At 40.5% G+C, this 23,873-nt stretch overlaps 1 protein-coding gene across 2 annotated transcripts in view; it reads right to left on the reverse strand.

Moving 5' to 3' along the window:
* Window positions 1–23,873, reverse strand: part of NCAM1 (neural cell adhesion molecule 1) — a 299,382-nt gene that overhangs the window by 174,943 nt on the left and 100,566 nt on the right. The window lies entirely within an intron of this gene.

The following is a 23,873-nucleotide window of genomic DNA, read 5'->3' on the forward strand; positions in this document are numbered from 1 at the left end:
AACCATTTGTTCTGTTAGGATAATGGGTTGGAGGCCACTCTTTTAACACGGTTAAAGATGTTTTCTTCTCCCACGTTTTAGAGTGTGACCTCCTGGAATGAGACTGGACAAGTCAGAAGTGTTATTCTCCTGGCTGAAGTCGTACAGGGTATGGCCTCTGATCTGAGCACCTAATGTCAGGCCCTGTCCTCTGCCCTCCGTAATGCTACAAATCAACAGCAGGTGTAGGGAACCAGGATCCTTAAAGAAGGATCAAGTGTGCTTCCTGTTTAAAAAGCTGAAAGAACAGTGCACAGCATCATGACGCAAATCTATTTTATGATAACAAAGACAGTTCTGCTGTGAAGATCACTAAGTTATCTAGAACCAGTTAGGAGTTTTTCCTGCTTTAGACTCTCCCTCCATCCAGACTGCTAAATTCAACAGCTCCTGTGAATAGGGAATTTGACATTTTTGGGCTACCTGCATCCCACCAGGAAGGGGGCATGTCCAGCACATTAAAGCATGCATAACTTCAGAGAGAGGCAGACAAAAACCATAGCAAATGACAAACTGCTAGAGAACTGAAGAAACTGTGAATTCAAGGAGAAAGAATTATGGCTACACAGCTGGAGGACATCTGTAAAGTAGCACCACTGTTCATTAGAAGTGTAAAATAGGCAGCCCGGCGTGTGTGTCTACTGATCCACTTCCCATCTAGCTTCCTGTATGTGGCCTGGGAAACCAGGAAAGGATGGCCTAAGGCCTTGGGACCCTGCTCCTGTGTGAGAGACGCAGAGGATGCTCTTGGGGGAGTAGACCAGAGGATGTAAGATCTTTCTCTCTGCCTTTCCTTCTCTCTGTAAATCTGACTTTCCAATTAAATAAATAAAAAGAAAAATAAATAAATACATAAAAAGAATGAAGCTGAAACATGGCAAATAAAATGAGAAATCAGCAAAGCAGTTGAGAAATCAGAATGTATAAGATGTACATATCCAACCATGAAAGTCAAAAGACAAAGTCAGCCTAGGTCATCAGTGAATTGAACTTCTAGCTCTTTGGCTTTTTAGTTGTCTCACGTTTTAATTTGTTTATTTATATTTTTAAAAATTACTGTTTTAAAGAGTGACAGAGAGGGAGGGAGACAGGGTGAGACACAGAGAATCTTCCATCTACTGGTTCATTATTTAGATGGCCACAATGGCTTGGGCTGGACCAGGTCATAACCAGAAGCTTGGGACTCCATCTGGGTCTTTCACATGGGTGACAGGTATCCAAGCACTTTAGCCACCAGCTGCTACATTTTTCAGGAGCGTTAGAAAGAAGCAGGATCAGAAGCAGGGCAGCTGAAACAGAAAGCAGCAATGTGATGCTAGTGACATAAGCAGCAGCTTAGCTGACTGTGCCACAACACTGGCCCTCTTCTGCCTATTTTCAGTCCATAATATGAATGCTACTTTAGCTACTGAGATAAGAGAGAAAGATGAGGCAACAGGAGACATGTTCAGGATCTTCGTCCCCACTGGGTTACCCATCCTATTTCTCCCTGTATCCTAAGGATACTTTGGTTAACCTACTTGCAAAGGAAACCCAGTTCAAGAAAGAATGACTGAAATACAGCTTTCTGTCTGATTGAAATCTGTATTTGTCTAAGCCTTAGAAAAACAGATTTTAAAGTCTTGGTAAAAAAAATTACTCTGTGGGCATGGACCAATTTGTAGGATCACCACATTTACTTGCCTTGCATTTTAACAAAGATTCAAGTACAGTCAATTTGTAAGAACCCATGAAAATGAAAGATGGAAGGGAAGCTATTCGGATAATATCCTACAATAAAACCCTACTGTCGTTTTTTTTCTTGCATTATCCTGTGATGATGATTTATGTTCTAAGAATTTTCAACACTTTAAGTGGTTTTGTTTTTAAATTATCTAATAAAGACTTCCAGAAGTTAGAAATTTTTCTAGGTTTCCTAATGAACTTCTCTGCTTACACCTCCTTCCAACTTTCCAAATCAGAAATAGCCTCTGTCACCTAAAACTGATGCCAAGAGTGAGTTGGAACCATAATGTGTGACTCACATTTTCGGATGTGAATGAGATAAATAAGAGGCAAGGAAGGGTTTTAATGAATGAACTTCTAACACCTACCTTCCCGAGAATGCCAACAAGAACCTAAAGGAAAATCCACCCCTAGGCATCTGAACTATGAGCTCACTTCAAATCGCATCAGCTGCATGAGTGTCAATGTCAAATTGTTCTACCTTTCCCAGCATGCATCAACTTACCAATGACATATATTTTAGAAGACTGATGGATCCCAAATTTAATAAATGTTATCTGAAGGCTAGCAGGAAGTCTGAAGTGCCTCTCAGAACATTTGCCAAAAATTGTTCACCAAAAATGTATCGCCTCACTTTGTCAGTTCTGAAAGACCAAAATCCCAACTCTGTGATCCCATGCAGGCTGCTCCTTCTTGTTCCTAAGAAGCAGAATCCATTCCTAACCCCCTTCACAGAAATTACTCATTGAACTAGTTCCTTGTAACTTCCACTATCACCAGAACAGATTATCACATAGGCATTGGTGTCAATGAATGTGAGGCTTGCTGTGTGCAATCTGATGTTGGAAACAAATCTGTCTGGAAATAGATGTTGTGGTACAATAGCTTAAGCTGCTGCTTGGAATATGTACATCCTAGCGGAAATGCTGGTCCAAGTCCCAGCTACTCCACTACAGAGGCAGCCCCATGCCAGTGAGCCAGGGAAGCAGTGGATGATGGTTCAAGCACTTGAATTCCTGCTACCCATTTGGGAGAACTAGATGGAGTTCCTGGCTCCTGGCTTTGGCCTGAGCCAGCCCAAGCTGCTGTGAGCATTTCATGGAGTAACCCAGCAGGCAAAAAGCCTTTCTCTGTCTCTCCGTCACTCTGTCTTCCAAGTAGTATCAAACAAATACAAATAAATATTTTTTACAGAAACAAATGTATCTGAATTCATCTGGTCTCATTTGTCAAGGTATACTATTATCACTATCATTGATCAGTAATGCAGGTCACAGGAGTTGGATATAACTTGCTATATGTGAGAGAATCCTTGTCCAAATGTTATCAGTGAGAAGATCAGGGGGAAGCACATTCACTCAGATTCACCTATCTACATAGTATTTGTAAGGTAAATGAAATAAATTTATCCTGAGACTGCTCAGAAACTCAGAGTATCCATCTAATGAGCTTCATCCATGAATAACAAAATCCTCTGCTGGGTCCCACAGGTAATAAAAAGAGGAAGCCAAGATCCCTTCTTTAAGGCTCCTCATTCCAAAAAAGGAAAGAAAACAAGTAAGCACATAAAGTAATGTAAGGCAACCAATGATTAATGGTCTAAGCCATCTACAAAGTACCCTGGGAGTTCTGGAGGAGAAATTGTTCCCTGCTAGGCTAAGGGAAGAGGCTTAGGAAGGGCTTAATCAAGATCCTCAATTCACCTTGTTAAACGCAACAACTGTGAGAGGAAAAGGGAAAAGATGCAGAAAAAGTTTAAGTGTGTCCATATCCATTACACTCAAGATGATTGTATTAGGCAATCACACGATGGAACAAATATGAATGATTACCGCAGAGCCCAAGACAGAGTAGAGGAAGGCATCATGGTGAACTGTGACTCATTTGATCAAGTCTTATAACAAATGTCACTGGATCAGAACTCCCCAGCCTGGTGGGATTACAGTACTGTTGTGGATGTCACTTGGCACAACCGTTTACAAACAGGCCAGCATCTGTATCAGTCAAGACAAATCTTTGTCAATTTACCCTGTTAATTCCTTTTATAAATAGAATTGCTACAGTTTCTCTTGCTAGTAAGTATCAGTATTGGATCATGCTGTTACCCAAAAATCACATGGTGTGCACAGAACACCTGTCACATCTGGGATACTACACTGTCAGGGGTCCAGGATGACTTGGTCTGGGAGACTGTCACCACTAACAACAAGGCATCAATCAGGCTGTTAGAACATGCCAGCCGGTGTTCTGGCAAATTTGTATGGAGGAACTCATTTCACTCTAAAAAGGACATGGTGGCACAGCTAACTTTCGTCATCCTGAGGCTGCAGGATGTAAACCTAATGGATGTAGTAGAATAATACATGGTAAAGCAGCCTAGAGCCTATGGTCTTAACCATTTGGCTAAGCTGTCTCCAACAGCATCAGGACACCATGAGATACTTAGAAGGACAATGCTGAATAAAGAGGCTGGACACTGGGCTCTCTACTGTATTCCATACTTCATAAAAACTCCATCAGAGATGAGATGCGCCATTATTACTTTTTATACCACCAAGACAAAACACTGCCCATCAAACTATAACATGGTGTTTAAAAGTCACCAAAGAAAAGGTCATCCTGATTGCAGAGGACATTAAAATGTCCATCTTAGAACGAAGTGCAATGAGAGCTGTTCAAATAATCCATGGAAAATGTATCTTCTAAAAAAATAGACAAACACTTTGCAACAAAATAAACTTATCCTTTGATTCTATTTTTTCCTGGAGTTTAACATACTTATTCATTTATTTACTTATAAAGGTGCAAGAGAGACAGAGATAGAGAGAGAGATCGTATCTGCTGGTTCACTCCCAAGCTGAGAGCTGAGAACTCAATCCAGGTCTGCCACACAGATGACAGGAGCCCAGCTACTGGAGGTTCCACTGCTGCCTCGTAGGGTCTGCACTGGCAGGAAGCTGGAGCCAGCAGCCAGGGCCTAGTTTGAGCACAGGTATTCTAGCAGGAGTGGCCTCTCTCCACCCCTGTAACATTTTTTAACTCTTTAATGCACCATTGTATTTCATTATGAATTACATTGAACAAGTCATTTAACCTGGGCCTCATTTTCCATGCCTGTAAAAGAGGTGACTGAATTCATCATTAGTCATGTATCTCCCAGCCTGACAGCTCCAGGTAACACCTACAGGAGGAACAGAGCTGCACTAGGAGGGGCACAGTGAGGTGTCCAGGGTTCCAACTTCAATCTAAGGTGGTACAAATACCAGGTAGGCACTTTCAAACCGCAGTGTGATGAAAAAAGTAACAGAAAACAGTAAGAGAATTTGTATTCTGGGTTTTCCAGCCAAGATCTTTCTGGGAGTACCTACTCACTCTTAGGAGCAACCTTTTCCAGTTCCTTCCATGCTTCCTGAGGGTGACTTAATTCCTTGCCGCTTCATTTCCAGTCTTTCTCCAGCTGCTTCTCATTGTTATGAAAATGCCCAGCGTTTTAGTAAGATCAGGGTCATGTCACCTCTGGGCTGATGATTCTGATGAATCGCAGTTAAAAATTAGACCCAATCTCATGGGACACCCATCAGTGATCACAAGGGCTGGGCCTTCAGTGCTCAGAGTCATCCGGGGACCGCAGCACTTACTGGAAGCAGTGTAGAAACGCAGGATCTCACACTCCACTCTAGACTTGTCTAAACTATTTTTTCACAAGATTCCTGAAGGATCCATAAGCAGATAAGTTTGACAAAAGTCATGCCAAACATAACGAAAAGTAATTTGAGTAACTGCTACCTGTTAAGCATCGAAAACAAGAAGGCAAATGCTCTATCATAAAGAAGTCATAAGAGCCAGTATTGTGGTAACACTGTGGCCTGCAATTTCAGCATCCCATATGAGCACCAGTTTGGGCTTCTGTTGTTCTACTTCCAATCCAGTACCTTTCTGGGAAAGTACCAGCCTGGGAAAAGCAGAAGTGTTCAGGCCACTGATACTGATGTGATTCCAGATGCAGTTCCTGGTTCCTGGTTCCTGGCTTCAGTCTTGCCTAGCGCTGGCTGTTATGGCCATCTGGGTAGTGAACCGGTGGATGGAAAATCTCTTTTTCTTGCTCTGTAACTCTGACTTTAGAATTTAATAAATAAATCCCCCTTTTAAAAAAAAGATAAATATTTGAGAAGATAATTATGTTTGATCTAATTTAGACATTATGCAATGTATATCCATGTATCAAAACATTATCATGTACCTGCAGAATTTTTATGTGTTAATTAAAAAAAGTCTGGAAGATGAAAATGGAATTACAAGATGCCAAAATGTTGGTGTCAAGTGCTTTCCACATGGTATCTCCATTACATACAGCAATAAGACAAGTTAACCCGTACTAATTTAGATGCAGTGATCTAAGCAGAAGCAGTATGCTAACTACTTCATGTTCAAGGAGACAATATTCTACAAGCCTTTTACCTGTGTGTAACATTATTATTCACCTGCCATCTAGTGATCAGGCCTTGGTGAGAGACAGTACAGTTGTGAAGATGAAAGACAGGGGACTGTGCACGCGCATAGTTATTTAATTCTCTGAAATTGAATCTCTTCATCAATAAACTAGAAAATGATGAAGTGAAGATGAAATTATAGAACGGATGTAATGTGCTTAGCAGCGTGTGACACATGAGAAAAGCTCAACAAATGCACTACACTACATGACCAGCGGCAGGAGACTTGTTGCAATAAACCGGAATATCTGGCCTGACAATTTGCCCTTTGCTTCAGCTTCTGTGTCCTGAAATGCTTCATCCATCTACACCCCTGGGTGACTGAAGGCAAAGATATCATCTCTTGGAAAGAGATCTTTCTTTTGAGGAAAGGTAGTTAGTACAACTGTAATTGTCACTGAAAAAAAAATCAAGCAATAAACAATGCCCTTATCACAGGACTATGGATGTGTATAACCTGATGACACAGAAGCACCTTGCTCAGTTATTGAGCTCCAGGGACGTAGAGGGCTTCTTTTGACAGAGTTGTTCAGCAAACAAGTACACTCATGATTGCTGAATAACTTAAGCTATTCTTATTTGACCTTGCCAAACTGAGCCTGAGTGACCGACATGATCTGGCATTGTCTGGTATTCATTCGTAGCTGTGTCAACCATGCTCACCATGTCCAGACCCTTCTTGCCTTTGTTACTTTTACAAAAGCTTTCATTGAATGGCTTATTAAAACTGCTGTATATAAAACTACTCCTTTGAAACATTTCTCTGGCTGGCCTCCAGCTCAATTAGCAGGGTACTTCCAGTTGATGAACAGTAACAGTCAATATCAGATTATAGTTTGCAGCTATTCACAAGAGTAATCAAATTAGATTTGGGTATCTATGGTGACGCAACAGAAATCTCCACTAAGCCTTGTTGATTTTACAATAAGACTACCACAGCTTTCTATTAAATTATTGTTCAAAACAGTTTCTCCAAATTTAATCTGCATCTCAAGAGATATACATACACATCCATGGGTATAGGAGAAAAAGTATAACCATGACGTTCCAATTTAAATACTAAGTAGTCTTAAGTATATATGGAAACAATGAGTATAGCTCTTGTTCTATTTTTCTCTAACAACAACCCCCTTGATTATCAATTATGAGTGACCACTGCAAAGTTGAAGAACCTCTGGTCTTTCCATAATGTTTACCAAGGGCATGTTAGGGACTGGATCAAGTGAGCAGCTAAAGGGAAAAGAAAAAGACATTCACATCTTTGGGTGCACTTACAATCCAAAAAGGATATTAAATATTAAAAATATAATGCCAACAAAACAAATTTCAACTTGTGTGCATATATACACATGTGGGCAAACTAAACATATCTACAAGTTGCGAGAGTAAAGGTACTGCTGGGGGCCCTGGTGTGGTAGCCTAGTGGCTAATGTCTTTGCCTTGCATGTGCCAGGATCCCATACAGGCGCCAATTCTAATCCTGGCGGCCCCACTTCCCATCCAGTTTCCTGATTGTGGCCTGGGAAAGCAGTCAAGGATGGACCAAAGCCTTGGGAACCTGTACCCACATGGGAGATCGGGAAGGAGCTCCGGGCTCCTGGCTTCAGATCAGCTCAGCTCTGGTCATTACAGACACGTGGGTAGTGAATCATCAGATGGAAGATCTTCCTCTCTGTCTCTCCTCCTCTTTGTATATCTGACTTTCCAATAAAAATAAATCTTAAAAAAAAGATACTGCTGGAGTTGGGCGCAGTTTATTAAAAAAATATTAAATGACAGCCTAATTGGGATTTTCTTTAGTTAAAAAAAAAGTCTCTAGTCCCTTGTGAAATGCAGGCAGTCTTCAGACAGACCGCTAGCACAAGTCATCACACAGCCTTCTTTCAGGATTACCTCAGTCCATTCTGTTACAAGTCCCAGCAAAACTATAGTCCCCAACTTAGTTATTGTCCATATCCTACACTGGACTTGCAAGTGCACATGGGAACCATCTTCTGCACTTCCTGGGAACTAGAACACAGTTAAATGGAAGACAAAAAGCTATTCTAGGTCCCTTCCCCACAGGTCCTCCACCTGCCAACCCTTGCTCTGCAGGGGTAGAGTGGTAAGAATGCTCCTGTGGGAGTATCCAACTAGGGAACAAATGCCAGTGTGCCATCTCATGGCTATCCCCAATATTTATTAGGGATGCCCTGTTACCTCTGCTGGACAAATCACACTACCTTTTCATGTTGAGACAAATAAATTAAACTACATATGTGAAAGTCATTTATAAAATGTAAATGCTGGGGCCGGTGCGATGGTTCAACTGCCTGATTTTCTACCTGCAAGCACCAGCATTCTAGTTGGGCACTGGTTTATGTCCCGGCTGCTCCACATCTCATCCAGCAACCTGTTTGTGGCCTGGCCGTGGAGGATTGCTTAAAGCTTCAGGACCCTGCACCTATGTGAGAGACTCAGAGGAAGCTCCTGGCTCTTGGCCTTGGATTAGCTCAGCCCCAGCCATTGCGGCCATTTGGGGAGTAAGCCATTGGATAAATGATCTTTGTCTCTCCTTCTCTCTATAAATCTGCCTTCCCAATAAAAATAAATAAATCTTTAAAATAAAGTAAAATGTTCTTCTGTTTCTGAGGACCGCTCAGGGCTTCTGGTTGTCTTTCCGATGACGTTGGTTTCTGCACGGTAGTGTCTGGACTTCTTCCATCCCCAGCGGAAGCTCCGGTTGGGGGTGGGTGACCTCAGAGTACTCAGCCTCCGAGGGCATCCAATTCCCTGTGGCCTCCTTGGCTGTTGGGATATAGTCCTTGTTGCTCGTATTGTGGTGAAGGTCTGGGAGTCTTCATGGTTGGGATCCAGGCTTTCTCCTTGCCACCTGCTCCACTCTGGAGTGCCCCCCTGCTCCCCTGCTCCACGCACATGACCTCCTGTTAAGAGGTTGTCAGGATCACACCCGATTCCCCCCTCATGCATTGGTATAGTAGTTTTACCATTGTTTAGTGCCGCTTTGAATCTGTTGTCTATGAATTACCAGATTTGATCTTGATAGGCTATATTGTACTTTTTCCTCACTCTTTTTATGGTCCTGAAAGGCTTCCCTGCACTCCCCCCTCCATTACGGATTAACATAGCGTATTGAGGGTATAGTAGGTTTTACAGTTTTTCGATGTAGATCTTAAGTATTCTGACATTATTTGTTGGTTTATAGATTATATCGCATTATCTTATTGTATTGGATACAGGTTGTTAGAGATTGCAATAATATTACAATATACAGGTACTACCTTTCAGGTTGTCATCTTTTCATCTCAAATTAAGGCAAACATGTGGTATTTAACCTTTTGTGATTGGTTCATTTCTCTTAGCATGATGGATTCCAGTCGGGCCCATTTGTCCACAAAGAACTGGTCCGAGCCTGGCTCCACCTCTGGACCCCCACCCTCCCTTGCAATGACCATCAGGATCGCTCCGAAAACCCCTCATAGCAAACAAACAATCATATAAACTAAAAAAACCTAAAATAAATAGACAAACAACAAAAAGTAGAGCTTGGAATCTGACAGGAAAGAGCTGGCATGGATTTGCTCATGCCTCGCTGGGTGGGACACGAAGATTAGTCACTCTTCACCATGGTGTTGGGGACTTTCCTGCACACCCCCCCCAAAAAAAAATGTTCTGCACCTTAATTGTTGACAAATGTCTTGTTAGAGTTACAAGCCAGTCTAGATTATCCTAAAATCTGCCAAGATCAGTAAAGTTATACTTCAACACAACAAATGGCTAAATACTAAAAGGAAATAGACACGAGACAGCTGAATGGTACCTTATAGCCATTTTAAGGTATATAGCAGCCGGTCCTGTATACAAACTAAAATTGAAATGTCAATGAGCAAATCATAGGTTGTGGTTAAGAACTTGTTTTTTTGGCTTTTTTTAACATACTGGTTATGCAAAACCATGTCAATTCCATAATGTTACAAATTGCTGTTAATGTTATATTGGGATTCTTAATTGACTGGGATGATATTCTACCAGCTCTAACTTTGGACCAGAAATGGTCTCCCCAAGAAACTGTTCAACCCATCTGGACAATAAGTAGCTGGACTCTATGTTTGGTATATGTTTGCAAGGAAAGAATCTTGATTGAATTTGAACTGTAATACTGCACCAAGGTGGAGGAATCCACCAGGGGGGAGGGGCGGGGGGAGGGGTGGGGGGATTCCCAGAGCCTATGAAACTGTCACATAATGCATAATAATTAATAAAAAAAAGTCAAAAAAAAAATAAAGTAAAATGCAATGAGCAAATGCAAGCAATTATCAGCACATGGTAGTAACCCTTAAAGACACACCTTCAAAAATAGAGTGCTTACCTTCACCCAAATGCCAATCATATTGATCTGCATCCAAGCAACATGCAAAACCACATGGGAAATAAACACAACAGAAGCCTTTCTACTTTGTTCCCTTAATGACTTAATTTACCTTGGCAACTAAATATATGGTAACTCAGCACTTGGGAACTCTTCAAGCACCTGGGATAATAAAGCAAGCACAAATCTGACTCTATATACGATACATAGGATCCAATGTTTCGGCAATTTAGTCACAGTCATGTCTATTTTTTTTCTTGTCACTATAAAAATACTGTGATATGATCTGGAGCTTTAGAAATCATATCAGTTAAAGCCTCCATTCAAACGATTAACTTAACACACCATGATTACCAATTAGATGCTCAATTGGACAGATGTTTACTTCTTACATAAAAAAGCAAGTCTGCGTAAAAATACTGCGTCAAACTTGATTGGCAGCCCTTTTTTTTCCTGTTGAGAAAAGAGAACTCTTTCTTCCCAGAACATGTAATTTCCAGGTTTTCATGTTTTTGATTTAACAACCTGTATGTGCTCTATGTGAAACACTTTGCTTTTGCTTTATAAACCAAACTTTTTTTGGAAAATGCTATTTTTTAAAGGGACATTTCTGATTTGGGGAAAGAGTACCTGAATGACCTGTTCCAAGCTGCCAGGTAAAGCACATTTCTGTAGTGGAAACACAATCAGATACCTGAGACTGTCTTCTTTTGAATTTCACGTTCTGAATCTAGGATACTATTCCTGAAGACTAGGTACTTAAATTATAATATACTTTAGTATCACTGGGACTTTAAACATTTACAAGATACTGTTGTGCATAAAGCTTACCAACACATGAAGATTATTGTCTTGGAAGAAAAAAGCAATCCATAGCAAGAATTCATTTCTTTGATGTGTCCATCTCAAGACAGTATGGTCAAAACGAAGTGATCATGCCTTCCCAGTGAGAGAGGATGGCTGGAGTAATGGCTCAGAAGTTCTCAGCCCCTAGATAGCTGGGCTGACCCATTTAGTTGAGGGTTCTAGGATATGATGGCATGACATTCCACAACACAAGTGTACTTTAATTTTAAGAAGTTAACTGATTTTATTAAGAAATACGTAAACACATTTTGAAAAACAGATGTCACAAAATGTCCACACTTCCATGGCTTATCACAGGAAATCTTCACATTCACATGAATTCAATGTAGAATAAATCCCCAAACTTGAAGCTTTTATTCACTTACTATTTGTTTGGCCAATCAACGTGGCATCTGTCTCTGGGATATAAAAACAGGCAGACCTGGTTCTTGCAGCAGGAAATAAAGGAAGCTCAGAGAGCTAGGTAGAAACTTAAGCTCAGGACTGGAGGCTTGGCCTCATGATTGAGATGTAACATTAAGATTCCCATTAAGATGTCTGTGCCCTGCACTGGAGTGCCAAAGTTCAATTCTTGGCTCCTACTTCTGACTCCAGCATTTTGCTAATGCAGACTGTGGAAGGCATGACATAATTGAGCTCTGCCACACATGTAGAAGACATGGATTGAGTTCTGATGACCGGATTTAGTTTGACTCAGCACAGCCTGTTGCAAGCATTTGAAGCATGAGCTCTGGAAGACGAGTAGTATCAAGTGAAGACAGCTCTGGAGTCAGACCTCTTGGGATTGACAGTTGCTCTATCACTTCTCAGTTGACTGGTTTTAAAAATGTCCCTTAACTCCTGTTCCCCCCATCTCCACATCTATTACACGAGAAACAAATCAGACAATGTATGTACAACGTTCCCTACACAACATGTGCTTAACACACAAATAGTCTGTAGGTATATTTTCATGGAATGTCAGGAACAGAAAACATGAAATCAAAACCTCATGCCAACTAGTACAGTCGGACTTTCTGGAGAACACACGTAGTCACACACCTTCTATGATACCACTGCCTTTTAATCAGGGTTGCTGTATCAGCCCTTCCTACTGACAACGCCACTTCTGGAGAAACTCTCCAGCACCTATTGGTTACAGAGTTCATGATCTTCTGAGTTTCAATCTTTAAAGTGCCATAAAATAAATAAAAGTGAACTGCCTGACCATGATAATAAGACCATCAGCTAGAGGTCACTGGACACCCAATGAGATAGGTGCCATTGAGAGAGGCCTCCCACCTAGTTTCTACCACCTAGGTTCAGAAGTGAGCTACTGTGGCCTAGAGCAAGGACATATGGCTCAAAAGAGCCATCCCCAATGGATGAACTTGATGACTCAATGAAATGCTCTTCCAGAACGTGCTCCCTCAAAATGCAGTGCATTAATAAAGAGTGAAACACAATGAGGCCTCTTCAGAAGTCTCTGTCATCACTGCCTCCACACTCCTCTCCAATGCTGCAGAGAGAACAGCCATCTGATCAAAGGTTTCTTTAACTGTCATTGCCCTACGTAGGACTCTGGACCTTGACAAGAACTCTATAGTCGATGGAATGGTAACACCTTGTCAATATATGGGCACACTCTTACCATAGAACCAAATGAAATGAACTTATCTGGGGTGGGGATGATCATTGCAGACATAATTAAGAATTTCTGGTTGGGGTCATCCTGACTTTAGGGTGAGCTTTAATGCCACTGACAGGTGTTCTTATAAGAAGGGCAAGGTAAGATCTAAGACCCAGACACATAAAGAAGAGACAGAAATAGGAGCAAGACTGCAACAGCATACTAACGATGTCTCTCTGAAACCTCTGCAAAGCAGCAATTTCTTCCTCTACACGTCCACATCAGTCTCCTCACACCTTTCAAGCAGCATTAATCATGCAGTTTTGCCAGTATTTGCAGTCTTTTGTACCTCCTCCAGCTAACAGTAGGTTCCGTGATAGCCCCTAGTACCTAGGATGAAAGATGCTCAGTATGATTTTCAGATCACTGAGTTGAGTCAGGGCCTGGTGTTGACGCATGCATGATCATTACATGCTATAATGCTTTCAGGCTGGATTCTTAAGGATATTCATACTGAATCATATTTTCCTTTGCAGATACAAACTGTTTGTTTTCAACTGTAATTCAATGCCAATAACACATCCTCCCTCAGTACATTATATTGTATAGTCATTTGCATTATTGGATGCAAATAATAAAAAGGGCCTGAACATGATGCAACAAAAGGTATTATTTCTCAATTTCAAGTTTGACCTGTGGAATTCTTTGAAATACTAGAAACAAATTTTTTTTTTCTCCAGAAATGCTAGAAATAAATATAATATTGTTTCCAGAAGGGAGACAAGCATACAAATATCTTTATTTTGCCTTAGAGTGAATATTTTTAATTGGACATCCATCTAAACAGACTAGTAATAGGAATATTAAGTTTAGTGCTGAGAACTCAAGTAAAAGTCACTCAACTGCTTAGCTCAGGCAGATTTCAGCCTGTTTTTATTGTCTAAGCTTTAGCTATACTGATTACCTGTGTAGAAATGGGGAAACCATTTCCTCTTCTTCAAATACCATTATCCTCCCCGAAGGTTACTAATGATGTGTTGGCATAGGCCTACAGGGGCCATAGCTTTTTGAGAATGAATAAGCCACATTCACAATTTCCAAAATAAAACCAGTACTGGAAGGGCTGAACATATGTGAATGTGATGTTATGGCTGGTTGCTATGGGCAGGGACGCAAGCTAACCTGCAAATCTGCAGACCTACAGACCTGATTGTTGCACTATTTGAGGAGTAAACCAGCAGATGGAAGATCTCTTAATCTCTCCTGTGTTGCTGTGCCTTTCAAGTAAATAAATCAATTAATTTTTAATATATATAAAGAATACTGGGGAAAAACACACAGCAGTAGCAACAAAAATGTACTTTTAAAAATCTTACCTGAGTCAACGTACAGCCTTAAAAATACTATTATTACTTCTGCACAGCTTGCTTTTCCTTCCAACCCTTATTACAAATGCTTCTCTAACACTTATTATTTACTCAACAGTAGAAATCAACTCCCACTCAGAAAACAGCCAGGGATTGCTATTTCCAGATGCATAAATATCAGATAGGGAAAGTTTATGAGAACATTTTCAATATTCAAATCATAAGCAAAGGTTGCAGATATCTTTTCCGCAACTTTCTTTGCACGGGAATAAACAGGATGGCAGGTGTGTTCCTCGCTTGTGACACATGCAGCTTCCCGTCCTCCCCATCGGAGTCAGGTGTTCAAAATGTGCAATGTGTATCTAAATGTTTTGTGAAAGGTTCTTCCTCAGGAGCTTAAATTGAAATAAGATGCTTCCATATGGCCCAAGGACGTTAGGAAGTTAGTAAAACTTTGGAAAATAACAAAATTAACATAAAATAACCTTCTAATTAAACACTGTGAAACAGCATCCAAAAAGTCAAATATCAGCTGAAAAATCCTTTTGGTATGCCAGAAGACATGATGACTATCAGAGACGTATAACAGAATATCTCAACATAGACAAGCCTGAGGGTTGTGAAAAATGCAGCATTTTCTAAACTGAACTTTTCAAAATAATTTTTCCATATACAGTATTCTCTTGCTCTTGTCAGGTTAGTTCATCTTTGGTTCTGTGTAAGATATGTTTAAGAAAAAAGAGGGGTCCTTTAAAACTTTTCTACATAGAGATGCAGCCAAACTCACCTGGTAAACAAAAAAAGTAATAACAAGGCAAAGGAAAAAATGCAGTTAAAGAATACAAGTGGTTACTAGTGATCCTTAAAAAGTGAAAAACTTCTGATACATGCTCCTACATTATACTAAGTGAAATAAGCCAGTCCCAAAAGGCAAATACTGCATGATGTGACTTCCATGAAATATTTACAAGAGTAAAATTCACAGAGACAGAAAGTAGAATGGTGGCTGCCAGGGGCTAAGAGAGGAAGCAAATTTTTTCTACAGATTTAGAAATTCAGTTTTGCAAAAAGCAATGAGTTCTGGAAATGGGTGGTGATGACAGCTGCTCAATATTACAAATAATACCATTCAACCTTATGCTTAAAGATGGATAGGGTGGGAAATTTTACATAATACATATGTTAACACAAGCAAAAAAACAAGGCAAGAAGCAAGTTGGCACACCAAGAAATCATTATCATGGGTCATTCAAATCCCAGGAAGAAAGTTTACTTTCATAAGACAGTAAAGAAAGAGGGCTCCAGCAACAGAGTCTGAGGCATGCACATTGAGTCAACACATGGAAACCAACATGTAGATGTTCACTAGTAGAACAAATCTACCGCAAATGAGATTAGCACAGAAACGTTGGCCAACCCCAAACTTAGGCACTGCAAAACAAATCTACATTATTAAACACAGAAATTCAAGAAATAGGCACTGATATGTTTTTTGGGTTTTTTTTTAGCTCCACTTATCCTGAGTGCCACTACAAAGGCTCTGTAAGATGTTCTCACTTCATTGTCAAGGACATTAACACAAATTACTAACTAGTCAACTAACACTTACATTTATTGGACTCATTATTATACATTTATCTGAGACTTACATTTCATGGAATACATTTTTTATTCTAAATATGAGAATGGTCTTTACCTTCCCTACAATGGTGACCCTTAATTCACCTTTCAATTTGAGCCTTAACTAAATAAGTTTAATCAAAATGAATGCTTCCATTGATCAAAATAAAATTCAACAGAACTAACAATAATTTCTGGGAAAACTTGCCAGTGATCAATTACCAATAATCATGTTTTACAAAAATTACTAATTATTGATGAAGATTTTCCAAACAACTATAGCAATTTTCATATTTGAAACCTACTTAGAATTACAAATAAAAACTGAACCCTGCAGTTACCTACTGTCAGCAAGCCATTTTACCAAGATGAGTCACAGAGAGATTCAGCAATGCCTGACAGTAGCAACAAATCCCAAAGTAATACTTGTAAAGGTTGCTCAAACACAAAGCCCCAGGGAACACCATGCTATTCACTGGACAAACAGTCACCGAATTCACTTAAACCACAAATTCCTACAGCTGCATCCCGTGCTTCGTTGTCACTGGGAATTGTTCCACCTCTGCAATCTTTTATTCAGTTGCTCCCACATCCAAATGCAACCCATCAGCATTCCTACCTTTTTCATTCACCTTTTCCAGCCCTGATCAACTCCTGATACCTGTCAGGACCACAACCAACCTCTATGACTTCACTTTCAGCTTTAGGGCTCATGCACCTTCAACTTTAATTCTTCACCCCTCATCCCTCTACTACATAGATAGAGCCAAATTCAAGCATAGGTTCAACCCAACCACCTACAGAAGCCCCTCAGGGAAAAAATAAATGATGCTGATGGAATCCATGAGAAACCCATGGCTTCAGCACAACCTCAAACCATTCTTGTGAGACCATTCTTGTGACGCATTCAGTCAGCTCCCTTCATTGTTTCTCCAAATTTCTGGCACCTTCTCAAGCTCCCAGTTCTTCCTTTTACCCTCTCTATCATCAAATGAACTCCTCTCTGTCTTGATCATGAAAACACTCCTAGAGGCCACTGCAAAATAGATTTGAATGGCTTTTGGGTCTTCTCCCTAACTACCTTCAAATTCCTATTAATCTTTCTCATGATTCCACCAATTAAAAAGACGATGCCATAGCCTCTGTTTAGGGCTACCTCTGCAGTACACACCCTTTGTCTCCTGTCTTGGGATTCCACTCCCCTCTTACATTCCTGTCCTTCCCAGACTTCCCAGTCCACTGGCTACGCCCTCCAGTTCACTGAAATGCTCAAGTCCTCTTTAAAACAGGTAACAGCTCTCCTTTAACATCATGCCCAATCTCCATCTCCTTCTAGGCAAACTTCTTGGAAGCACAGTGTCTTTACGTCTTTCCTGTAATCCCAAAAGCAATGACAGCTTGCTGTTTTCCTGTAACCTTTCTGGCTCATTATTCACAGCACCCTTTCTCCTTGTAAAAGCTGATGTTTCCTAGGTTTTCATTGTGAAAAATGAAGCATCTAGTACCAAACCAGCCCACCTCTAAGCATGAGAGTGCATCAATGTGTACCCGTGTTTGCTTCATCCTGGCTAGGGCTTTCTCAATGGTTAACTGCAATTCAGCGGGAGTCTCCTCTCCTTCACCTGCGACTCTCCCTCTTCTCATATCAGCTGACAAATCCTGACATCTCCAACTTAGAACAGCCAGAGGTGGTGCTAGAGCTGTATCTGCACTCTTTTTTTTTTTTTTAAAGATTTATTTATTTTATTACAGAGTCAGATATACAGAGAGGAGAAATAGAGAAGAAGATCTTCCATCCGATGATTCAATCCCCAAGTGAGCCGCAACGGCCGGTGCACGTCGATCCGAAGCCAGGAACCAGGAACCTCTTCCGGGTCTCCCACATGGGTGCAGGGTCCCAGTGCCTTGGGCCGTCCTCAACTGCTTTCCCAGGCCACAGGCAGGGAGCTGGATGGGAAGTGGAGCTGCCGGGATTAGAACCGGCGCCCATATGGGATCCCCAGGGGGCGTTCAAGGCGAGGACTTTAGCCGCTAGGCCACGCCACCGGGCCCTGTATCTGCACTCTTATACTGGAGAAATCCTCCGAAAACCTAACAAGCACTTCAAATTTAATAGACAATACCCTCCCAGAACGCTCAGTTTTTCTCTCTGATCACCACTTCCCCTCTTCCAGTCAATGGTCTCAGTGTTCCTCCAATCACCCACCAGGAACCTCACAGTCATCCTAGATATCCCTCCTCCTTCTCCTTTTCCCACCAAAATAATGTAAGCAACAAACTCTCATCACATTTTATCAATTTGGTATCATATGAATCTCTTACACCTTTCCTTATCTCCTCATCTCCAAGTCACTGCTGTGCAAATCCTTTTTTGTAAGCTTAGTGTGATGTTGCTTGAGTTTTAAAAACCTTCACATGCCTCTTTCTCCTAAACAGACATGCACCTCATCCTGCTCAGCCCAGTTCCAAATGAGTCATTAACTTTACCCACCTCTGTGCACCCACTTCGGTTCCTTAGAGGTCCTTCTCCATGTCACTTCCAATTATCTGCCTTAAAAGCAACCCAATACATATATACCAAAGCCCCAAAGAAACACCTTGTCCTGTCACAGAGGCTTCCTCTTCATCTGTTCTTCTTCACTGCCATTCAGGTTACCTCAAACCATTTTTAAGGTCCCTATTTTAGCTGCATAGAAGTTTCCCCAGAGTGTATTCCATTTCGATTTGAATGTCATCTCTCTCAGCCCTTCCTCTTCTGTACTTGTTTACACTGCACGCTGATTTTTCACACTCATTTCTGCCTCCACAAGGCGATTCCATGGCCTTGGAGACAGAGGCCATTTATTCTTCCTTGCATCCCTCATATCCAGCACATATGAGGCAGCCATTCAAAATTTGTAAATTAACTAATGAGTACAAACAAAGTACCATGTGCCAGGACATCTGTTAATCCAGTAAAAATATCAAATACATAGAAATTAAGCACAATCAACAAGATTAGTCAGATAGCCCTTTATCTATCAGTCAGCGATAGTGTGTCTTCTTGACAGGTTGTGCCTGAATGAAATTATATACATTGAATACATATCAGACAACACTGTATAGCTGTAAAAATAAAAGAAAATAAATGAACAACTACTCTAGATTCAATTTGTCAAAACCTCGCATCTCCCAATGGTTCCCGAAACAGGCAAAGGGCCAGATGTTGAAACTTGGGACTTTGAGTAGAATTTTTACAATCTGCTCTGTAGACTAGAAGGACTGACATTTTCATTAGGCTTAGAGTGAGGATTAGACTTTAGAGTCAATCAGAAGAATTTATTCTTGGCCTCATCTATAAAATTAGACAAGATGAGCAATGAATATGAATCACAGTTCAGCTTTCTAAAACTCTGTTTCACAGAACCCTAGGGCTTTCCAAAACACAAATCTTATCATTAACTACCATTTACAGAGGTTACTCCACATACCAGACACAATGTCAAGAGTTTTACACACAATTGTTTCATTTCATTTTCATAATAACCCTGTGGGTTTCCACACTGTTAACAGTACATCCATCCTAAAGTCAAAGAAACTAAAACTTAATTGTAGAACTTCCCCAAGTATCCTTAATCCAGATGAATACGACTCTACAGGAAGACTTAATTTTTTTTGTTTGATAATCTTTTTAAATTTTTTATTGTTTTCCCTGATACAGTTTTGTAGGTATAGGGATTCTGCTTTTTCTCTTTCCTTCCTTCCTCCCTCCCCATTTTCCTCTTACCATTTACCCCCATATTAACCACCTGTGTTCCACTTTGGGAAAAGCCCATAGTCAAGCAAGGTTTGTAAACATAGATAATACCCATCTTGAAGGTTACCAAGGTCATCAACATTGTAAAAACTCCAGAGTCTTTCTGTAAAGAAAGCCTTTGTTGAACACAACAGTTCCCAAGCTATTTGGTGATGGGGGAATTTTCAAATGGAGTCATTTGTAATGTACCAGAGCATCCATATTTTCCGAACACAGCTTGCCTTCCGACAACAACCAAAGGGGAGCATACTGAGGCCAGAGAGCAATCAGGAGCTAATTGCAGTATTTGTTACAGGTGATGGGGCAGTGAGACATGTGTGTCACAATCTCAAACAGCAGATGACAAGATGGAGACAATATTCATGAGTTCAAGTGAAAAGTATTTTTCACCCATGAATTAAACATCAACACCCTTGATCTGAACTCATGAGTTAATAGGCCAATTCAATAGGAAGACAATTTGCCAAAGGGGCAGGGTCGGTAAGGGCTGCATAATTAGTGCTGTGCTTTGCCAATTTTGAGGCTCCATTCCCTTACTTTCCAGAACACTCGGATACTTAATGAAACCCTGGGCTTCCAATAAACAGATCAGTCTGCGAGATGCAATCATAAGACATTTGGAGAACAACTGTCTTTGTCACATAAGACTTACTAGACAAATCCATTGTGTCACATTGCTATTTATTGAAATTCCATTTACTGGCCACCTAGCATGAGCCAAACTCTATGAGGGAAAGCCAGCCTCTTACCACAAATATCACAAAAAAATAAATATAGCTCCATACACAAACAATCTTGATACTTTTATACATGTATGTGTATCCTTATGGGTTTAAATTAAATCATAGAATTACTTCTTGCCTACACTTTTTTTTCTACTGAACTGTTAAAAATCTTCTGAAGTGGAATGCATTCAAAGAATCCACACAGAAATTTTCTGCAATGAAAATTATGTATCTGACAATCCCTGATTAAATAAATTCACACCTCTCTCCTAAGTTCATGGAATCATTCCTACTGATGCATTATGAAAATGAAGGAACAAGAACCAAGCAAATAACCTTCTTTCACAACTTACACGAAAATTCTTACATTTTTTAATTAGAAGATTTTATTATTTTTTTAAGATTTAATTATTTTTATTGGAAAGGCAGAGATATACAGAAAGGAGGAGAGACAGAGAGGAAGATCTTCCATCCAATGATTCACTCCCCAAGTGACCGTAAAGACCGGTGCCGTGCCAATCCAAAGCCAGGAGCCAGGAGCTGCCCTCCAGGTCTCCCACGTGGGTGTAGGAACCCAAGGCTTTGCCATTCTTGACTGCTTTCCCAGGCCACAAGCAGGGAGCTAGATGGGAAGTGGAGCTGCCGGAATTAGAACCGGCACCCATATGGGATCCTGGCGTGTTCAAGACGAGGACTTTAGCTGCTATGCCACCATGCCAGGCCCTATTATTTTTTTTTAACTATTTTAGGGGCTGGTTATGGTATGGCATTTTAAACGTCTGCCTCCAACACCAGAATCCCATATGGGCACTGGTTTATGTCCCACCTGCACCATTTCTGATCTGGTTCCTGGCTAACACACCAAAAAAGCAGAAAAGCAGTAGGGGATGGCCCAGGTACTTGGCCTGAGGGAAGTTCTGGGTTCCTGGCTTCAGCCTGACCCAACCCTGGAAGTTGCAATCATTTGAGGAGTGAACCAGCAGATGGAAGATGTCTTTCTCTCTCTGTCTCCTCTCCTCTCTCTGTAACTCTGCCTTTGAGATAAACTGTCAAAAATCTTAGAAAAAACACAAATAAAACTATGTTAGATTTAGGAAGTAGTGCAGTTTCCATATAACCTGTCAACTAATAGTTTTCCACTATCATCTCCCAGGTTAGTATAATACATTTATCATAGCTGATGAGCCAATATTGACACCTATAATGAGTTAAAGCCTTCCGTTCATTCTGATTTCATTTTTTTATTAACCTAATGTTCTTCTAGGTCCCATGCAGGACATCATATCACAATTAGCCATCATTTCTCTGAAGGTTTCTCGGGGTATGACTTGGCTTGCTTTTGATGACCTGACCTTGCAAAAAGTACCAATCAGAGAGGTCAGAGGTATTACGGGGTTTTACCTCTACCATGTAGGTCTGTTGTTTGTTTCATGCTTAGGCTTGGGTTGTGCAGGTCAGATGGGAAGATCCCAACAGGGAAGCACACTTCTACCATCACATCACCCTAAGACCACGTTTGATCAACAGCATTTCTCAGTGTCAGTGGTACCTCTGAGCCAAGGCAAACTTGATTAGGTTTCTCCATTGTCATGTTTCTCTTTTTCCTCCCCCTCCCATGCTGTAGCAGGGAGGTTCTCATGTTCAAGTAAGCAGTGGAGATCTTCGTCTCCTTCCTTTATAGTGGACATAACTCGATATCTTCTCTGGAATATGTCAATTTATTTAGTCATTTATTTGTACTGGTTGGACTCATAGGAATTTCCTTGGTATATAAAGCAGTATTATTTATTTACACTGATGCTCACTTTTTTCAAGTTGGGACACTAGGAGCTCCTTCAGTTGGTTCCAATGTCCCTCTGACACACCCCTGGCCACTGTGACTCTATGGATTTGAGCATTTCCTTATTTTTGGTAAATGCTGCAGGCTCATCAATACATTTCCTACCCTCATCCTAGAATCAGCCATCTCCCCAAGGCACTCTGGTTCACTTTATCAGAGAATGGCTTTAGAAACCAAGAAACTAAGTGCTGGAGGTGCTTGTTTCCACTGGGCAGTAATTTATTTCAAGCTCTCCCAATCAAGAAAGGAATGTGTGTAAGTATTCACCTGTGTCTATGCAAATAATCAATACTTCCCTACATAATCATCATCATTTATATTAAATACTATATATTTTAAGTTTTCCTTAAAACTTTTAACACTTCCAAAATTTTTATTTAAAGCATCTTCAAAGCAAGTCATCATTTACATTTTAAATTTCACAAGGCATGTGGCACTCATGATCAATGATATTTTGCTGACTGAAATTCAGACGTCATGAGTGGGTTTTGATACAAGAATGGGTTTACACACTGGTAGAAGTGTGTAAACTTCCACATCCTCATCTTAAAAAATACGATAGTATTATGAGAACTGAAAAAGATTACTACAGAACTGAAAATTATGCGTTTACATTTTTTGGAACACAATCTAACCCACGATAAACATTTAATACTGATAGATGAAATAAATATATAGATGGGGAGCATTTTAAAAATATAATGGTGTGACTTTAAGCCCAAAGTTCTTTTTGTTTGATGATATTTACTTTCAACATTAAACTTGAAACCACGCACTGGTTCAGATGTACTACTGTACTGCACATACATTCTCTTCAAAGATCAAGCAGCCAGAATCTTACTAAGTCAGGTTACTCTAGACAGGCACTAAAAAAGTGACTTCCTCATCAACACTATGATTACTCAATTCAATGGGTTTAAAACAGTTGTCATGGTGAGGAAAAATCACTGAGACCTGGGACATCAATTTCCCTGCATTTCCACTCCATCAGAATGTCAATCATTCACCAGCAAGCACACCTCTGACACAGAGTCCCGGCTTGCACAGAAAGCAATTTCCATCCACACAGCTGATTAGAACTGTCTCAACACCTGGGAAATCTGGAAAACACCATCAGAGATGTCTTCTGCCCCTAGAGGAAGAAAAGTGACTACATTTGGCATACACCAGATGAGGTACCAGCCATCAGGAAAATTACATTTTCAGTTCATTCATTTCAAGTTAATGCTGAATATTCCTTTATGCCTACAAAAATTCATGAAAAAGGCAAGTGGCAGGGGCTGTTAGACATAGTGATGAAGATGTTTTTTATGGCATCAGCATCCCATATCAAGGTGCCTGGGTTTTAACTCTACTTCCAATTCTAGCTTCTTGGGAGGCAGCAGATGAAGGCTCAAGCTGTTAAGTCACTGCTACCCATATGGGG

The sequence above is a fragment of the Ochotona princeps genome, chromosome 4 (genome assembly GCF_030435755.1).
Source record: "Ochotona princeps isolate mOchPri1 chromosome 4, mOchPri1.hap1, whole genome shotgun sequence".
NCBI classification, from domain to species: Eukaryota; Metazoa; Chordata; class Mammalia; order Lagomorpha; family Ochotonidae; genus Ochotona; species Ochotona princeps.